This window comes from Lithobates pipiens, unplaced genomic scaffold (genome assembly GCF_037356315.1).
Source record: "Lithobates pipiens isolate NorthernLeopardFrog02 unplaced genomic scaffold, aLitPip1_a1.2 Scaffold_18, whole genome shotgun sequence".
In the NCBI taxonomy this organism is placed as follows: Eukaryota; Metazoa; Chordata; class Amphibia; order Anura; family Ranidae; genus Lithobates; species Lithobates pipiens.
The window spans coordinates 250,474,034-250,481,427 of record NW_027507758.1 but is presented as its reverse complement, the minus strand read 5'-3'; positions in this window follow the sequence as shown (position 1 = coordinate 250,481,427).

Sequence of the window (7,394 nt, the reverse complement as noted above, 5' to 3'; positions counted from 1 at the left end):
GCACGTGAGCTTGGGGGGACAGGAATGCTTTTTTATTTTTTTTATTATTTATTTTGCTTTTTTATTTTATTTTTAAACAGTTTCTTTCATTTTTATTTTTTTGATCATTTTTATTGTTATCTCTGGTAATTTAAATATCTACTTTGATAGCAATAGGTAGTGACAGGTACTCTTTTTTAAAAAAAAAATTGGGGTCTATTAGACCCTAGATCTCTTCTCTGCCCTCAAAGCATCTGACCACATCAAGATCGGTGTCATAAAATGCTTTCCCAATTGTCCAATGGGACTGTTTATATCCGGCGAAACCTAAGTCATGAAATGCTTGTAGCTTCCGGTTTCTTAGGCCATAGAAATTATTGGAGCCATGCTGGTCTCCGATCAGCTCTGTGGTCAGCTGGTGGAACCACCGGCTGCATTCTCGGGTTCCCTCTTTTGACAGGAGAGCCAGAGAAAACCATGGAAGACCATGGGAGCGAGGGATGTTCCCTCCCACTGCTTGTAAAAGCAGTCTAGAGGCTAAATAGCCACTAGGATTGCTTTTACATGAAAGCTGACCGCTAGCTGAAAAGAATGATATCAAGGTGATGCCTAAATCATGCCGGCATTATTCTGGTATAACAACTCAAAGTCCAGCTACATACCAGTACGTTGCTGGTACTTGGGCATATATTGTAATGTGCTTTTCTTCATGCAGCCTATGGGCTGAACGAAAAAAAGAGATTGATCAGTGGGTATGCCCTCCATTAGAATACTGTACTTCATCCACCCATTTCTAATGATGGGCATACATGCACCATTTTTTTTTTAACTGTGGTGGTCAAATCACCTACTACAGGACTGGAGTCGCTAATTTACGTATCGTGAGAGCAAACGCTGTTGCTGCCAAGATAAATAAATCACTGCAGCTGAATGGCGTACCTGAGAAGCAAACAATGGTAAAGATAAAACATTAACTCAATAAAACATCTTGATTTTTTAACGCAATCTGTGCCTAAAAAATATATGCCAAAGCATGGGGGCAATACAGCCCTAATTTTAGGAGCAAATCGCTCCTCAATCCCTACCCCCATGCTTCGCCATATATGCTCTTTTTTTAACTGTGGTGATGAAATAACCCTTTTACAGCGCTGGAGTCACGGTTGTACGTATCGTGAGAGCAAACGCTGTTGCTGTCAGAATAAATAAACCCTTGAAGCTGAATGGCGTACCTGCTAAGCAAATGATGGTTAACAATATTAACATTACAGTATAACTGGTTAACATTACAGTATAACAGTAAGACATACCACACCTGCGAAGCAAATACAATAAAACAGTAAAAAGAAAATACAGTAACAATAGAGAGAGAACAATAGATATAGAACAATAGAGAGCGAACAATAGAGCAGAAAATAGAGAGCGAACATAAGAGAAAGAACAATAGAGAGAGAAGAAAAATAAAACCACAACTATTTTTGGCTTTTTTGTTTTTATATTTTTTTGTTTTTGTGTTTTTTTTTTTTTGCACTATTAAATAAACTGTAAATGTTCCAAATTAGGGCCTCTCAAAATGTGATGGCCATCTCATCTTTTGAGACCCTGTGTACGTGTGCCCTAGGACTGTGCAATGCTGTACCCTATGCTAATACTCCACTAGTGTGTGGTAGAGTTTGAAATAGTCACCGATGCAGAGACTAGGTTGGTCAGGACAATTAAAGTGGTTGTCACGCCTAAATCCACATTTTATGCAGACACAACATCTTATTTGGGGATTTCTTTGGGTAGGGGTACCAGGGAGGACATACAGAAAATGCCTCTCATGCAGCCGGCTCACTGCATTTGCATTGGGAAGGTGGGCCACAGCACCGCCTGGAAACAGGAGGGCTGTGATGATCTTTCCCTGGAATTTAAAGAAGAATCCATTTCATCCTGAAGCTTTGTATAGCACATAAGCATTCAGCAAAGCCACTTGGAATAAATATAGACACTTTTTTGTACCAGCGTCTGGCCTTATAGGAAATTGGGTATGGTGCCAACAACTGGTCGTTGAGGTCCACCCCTCCCATGTTAAGGTTGTGTTCGTGGACACAGAGGGGTTTCTCTACAAAACCAGTCGCCATAGGAATTTGGACAGTCATATCTGCGTGAAGGGAGGACAGAACAAAAACATTCCTTATATCCTTCCACTTCACTGCTAACAATTTATCACATTTCAAGCAGGCTCTGTCCCCCGTCTAAGTCGGGACTCTACAAGTCGTTGGGGAAGCCCCAGCGATTATATCGCACAGTGCCACAGGTGCCAATTCCACAATCAAAAAGGTAACTAAAAAGTGGCACACTTGTGTAATAATTGTCCACGTACAAGTGGTACCCCTTTACAAATAGGGGTGACACCAAGTCCCACACAATCTTACCAGCACTCCCTATGTAGTCTGGGTAGTTCTCGGACTCCACGTGACTATCTCTTCCCCCGTAAACAATAAAACTATATGTATAGCCTGTTGCCCTGTCACAGAGCTTATACATCTTGACCCCATATCTGGCACGCTTGCTGGGAAGATACTGTTTGATAGACAAGCGGCCAGAAAACGTAATCAGGGACTGGGGGGGGGGGCAATCGGGGGGTGACAAGTGTACCTATGTGTACTGGTGTTAACGTAGTGTTGGTGCAACTTACGGTTAGATGTCCTCTGGAACTGAAGAAAGTTCCACGAGGGGAGATGATATGACTTCCCCTGCCTGTAATGCCACGTACACACAACGGGACTTTTTCGATGGACAAGGTCCTACGGAACTAATCCGTCAGACAATTAGATCATGTGTGGGCTTCATCGGACCTTTGCTGTCTAAAAATCAGATAGACTTTAGATTTTAAACATGTTTCAAATCTTTCCGACGGACTGGAGTCCGGTCAAAAAATCAGTTCGTCTGTGTGCTAGTCCGATGGACGAAAACAGATGCTAGGGCAGCTATTGGCTACTGGCTATGAACTTCCTTATTCTATTCCGGTTTCTTTTAAAATGTTGGTGCGGGGTTCCCCTTAATATCCATACCAGACCTGAAGGGCCTGGTATGGAATTTAGGGGGACCCCACGCATTTTAAAAAAAAAATTTGGTTCGGGGTTCCCCTGAGGGGAAATTCCATGCCTTTTTTTATCAATGAACTTTTATGTGAATTTTCGGATCGACAATTCATTATAGCCGTGAGTGGTTTTAAATGACTTTTTTTCCTTTAGAAATGTAATTTTGCTGTCAGACTGTTCTAAATGCTGGAAACATGTGGCACTTTACAGGCTTACTATAGACACCCCCAGGTATGATATTTAAAGGAATATTACACTTTTATTGTTTCACTTTAAGCATTATTAAAATCACTGCTGCTGAAAAAACTGCCATTTTTAAAACTTTTTTTTGCATTGATACATGTCCCTTGGGGCAGGACCCAGGTCCCCAAACACTTTTTATGACAATACCATGCATATAAGCCTTTAAAATTAGCACTTTTGATTTCCTCCATAAACTTTTAAAGGGTGTTCCGCGGCTTTCGAATTTGCCGCAAACACCCAAAATTTTTCACTGTTTGGCCAACTGGCGAACAGCCAATGTTCGAGTCAAACTCATGTTCGACACGAACATAAAGCCCATCCCTAGTAAAATTGATCCAGGGAATATCCGATTGCTTTTCGGGGGACCAGGAAGGATTTTTTCCCCCCTGCTGGAGAAAATTGGAGCATGCTTTGCTGTTTTTTTTGCCTTCCTCTGGATCAACTGTGGGTATAGGATTGTGTGTATGAGGTTGTATGATTTTTTTTCCCATTCATTGGTTTAACTAGAGGGACTTTCTTTTTTCGACCTGACTAACTATGAAACTACAGTGCCTGGCGAAAGTATTCGGCCCCCTTGAACTTTTCAACCTTTTGCCACATTTCAGGCTTCAAACATAAAGATATAAAATTTTTATTTTTTGTAAAGAATCACCAACAAGTGGGACACAATTGTCAAGTGGAACGAAATCTATTGGATTTTTGAAACTTTTTTAACTAATAAAAAAATTAAAAGTGGGGCGTGCAAAATTATTCGGCCCCCTTGCATTAATACTTTGTAGAGCCACCTTTTGCTGTGATTACAGCTGCAAGTCACTTGGGGTATGTCTCTATCAGTTTTGCACATCGAGAGACTGAAATTCTTGCCCATTCTTCCTTGCAAAACAGCTTGAGCTCATTGAGGTTGGATGGAGAGCGTTTGTGAACAGCAGTTATCAGCTCTTTCCACAGATTCTCGATTGGATTCAGGTCTGGACTTTGACTTGGCCATTCTAACACCTTGATACGTTTATTTGTGAACCATTCCTTTGTAGATTTTGCTGTATGTTTGGGATCATTGTCTTGTTGGAAGATAAATCTCCGTCCCAGTTTCAGGTCTTTTGCAGACTCCAACAGGTTTTCATCCAGAATGGTCCTGTATTTGGCTGCATCCATCTTCCCCTCAATTTTAACCATCTTCCCTGTCCCTGCTGAAGAAAAGCAGGCCCAAACCATGATGCTGCCACCACCATGTTTGACAGTGGGGATGGTGTGTTGAGGGTGATGAGCTGTGTTGCTTTTATGCCAAACATATCCTTTTGCATTGTGGGCAAAAAGTTGGATTTTGGTTTCATCTGACCAGAACACCTTCTTCCACATGTTTGGTGTGTCTCCCAGGTATCTTGTGGCAAACTTTAGACAAGACTTTTTATGGATATCTTTGAGAAATGGCTTTCTTCTTGACACTCTTCCATAAAGGCCAGATTTGTGCAGTGTACGCCTGATTGTTGTCCTATGGACAGACTCTCCCACCTCAGCTGTAGTTCTCTGCAGTTCACCCAGAGTGATCATAGGCCTCTTGGCTGCATCTCTGATCATTCTTCTCCTTATCTGAGCTGAAAGTTTAGAGGGACGGCCTGATACTCCTTCCATTTCAAAATGATCGCTTGCACAGTGCTCCTTGGGATGTTTAAAGCATGGGAAATCTTTTTGTATCCAAATCCGGCTTTAAACTTCTCCACAACAGTATTACGGACCTGCCTGGTGTGTTCCTTGGTCTTCGTGATGCTATCTGCGCTTTCAACAGAACCCTGAGACTATCACAGAGCAGGGGCATTTATACAGAGACTTGATTCTATTGCATTTATACAGAGACTTGAATCTACAGGTGGATTCTATTTATCACCATCAGTCATTTAGGACAACATTGGATCATTCAGAGATCCTCGCTGAACTTCTGGAGTGAGTTTGCTGCACTGAAAGTAAAGGGGCCGAATAATTTTGCACGCACCACTTTTCAGTTTTTTATTTGCTAAAAAAGTTTAAAATATCCAATAGATTTCGTTCCACTTCACAATTGTGTCCCACTTGTTGGTGATTCTTCACAAAAAATTTAAATTTTATATCTTTATATTTGAAGCCTGAAATGTGGCAAAAAGTTGAAAAGTTCAAGTGGGCCGAATACTTTCGCAAGGCACTGTATATTTCCAGTCAATAAAAAGATTATTTCCAACTTCAGCTGATTTCTCACTACTATTTTACAGAGGTCATTTACAATACATTAATTGGCAACAATCTGCACAAAATCCATCTTGACTTTTTTTCATAGAACAAGGCTTTACAGTGACCACTGAAAAAAAAAATATTTTTAACCAGCAAATACGCTAAGCATAAATATAGATAGATTGTTTTGAAGATTTGATTTATAAAGCGTGAAATACTTAAAAAGATACTTAAAAAATACTTAAAAAGTTCATTCAGGCCCTATAACTGGCGTCAGTGCCAAAAAAACTTGTGATATTTTCAATGTGACATTTCTATTTTAAAATGCAAATAAATGCAACGTTACATGGAGAGATTTCTAAGAATTGCATTTCTTTGGGGTTATCAAATTCTGTTTACAATGACTGAAACTGTTGTGTAAATTATCTTTCACTTACAAATCCCAAATCCATTAAACTAAAATATCTAGATTTAGTAATCACATCATCTTTGAATAATAATAAGCCATGTTGGTTATGCAAAGCATTTTAGTAGTAAATGGAAAACACAAAGTTCCAATAAATGCACCATAGGTCAAGGCAGCTAGGTTAAAATCCAAATCCAAGTTATTTACTATTACTGATGGACAAGTGCTCAATAGCATCTTAAATAAATCTTTGGAGATACCCATCTCTAACTCAGTACATCATTTCATTATGTTCCAGGCTGATCAAATTAAATGATCAATGCCCTTTTAAGGGACAAAATGTTCTTTTGTGCTTATATTAGACATTTCAATTAATTCTTCAACACTTTAAAGATAAACTTGTTTGTTTTAGATATCCAGACACAGTTATCAATGTTTCTAGGACTTGGTCCAAGAAAATGGATGCACTTTCTTTTGGATTACCTACGAAGTATTTATGCCTAACCCATCTTTAATACCACAGGTACTTGAAGCAGATTTTGTTTTGAGTAGGTTTTGGTATATAAGATCTGACCAATGTGAAAATGCTAAATCGTTGCTTGGTGTTCCACAATTGATAAAAAATAGAAGCTTGAGTGGAATTTTTAATTTTTATTATTCATTTATTATAGGAGTACACTTAAGCCTCGTACACACGATCAGATTTTCCAACAGGAATTGTGTGATGACAGGCTGGAAAATCCAACCGTTTATATGCTTCATCGGACAATTGTTGTCAGATTTTCTGCGGACAAATGTCGGATGGCAGAAAACCACAGATGCTAGCGCTCAGAACACTGGTGTAGTGCCTCACAATCAATATCAATAGAGAACAATATTACAAATATTATCAATAAAAATAATAAAAAATAAAAAAGTCTCCTTTATGTCTAATCCCTCTTAAAGGGATGTATAGATGAAATAAGCCTTTATGTAAGACCTGCCATTTTGTTAATCATGGACAAAGTCATTGCTGACTATACGTTTTATAGCTGGCTTCTTATAATAGATTTAAAAACGTGAGGTGGATGGTAACTATTGAACATCAAGAGTTGGTTCCGATCTGTCAATTTTACATACAAATCGGACTCAATGCGACATCAGTCAATGTATATCCGGGTATCCAGAAATGGGATAGAATTACCTCCAATATTGATTTTAAAATGGTAATTCTATCCCATTTCTGGATACCCGGATATACATTGACCGATGTCGCATTGATTTGTATGCAAAACCAACAGATCGGAACCAACTCTTGATGTTCAATAGTTACCATCCACCTCACGTTTTTAAAATTATTGTAAGAAGCCAGCTATTAAGGGTAAAACGTATAGTCAGCAATGATGTAGTAAGGAGAGCCAGATTAGATTAAATATACTGTATTTTTAAGGAACGAGGTTATCCAGACAGTCTGATTAGGCAAGAGCTTGACAAGGTATTAAATG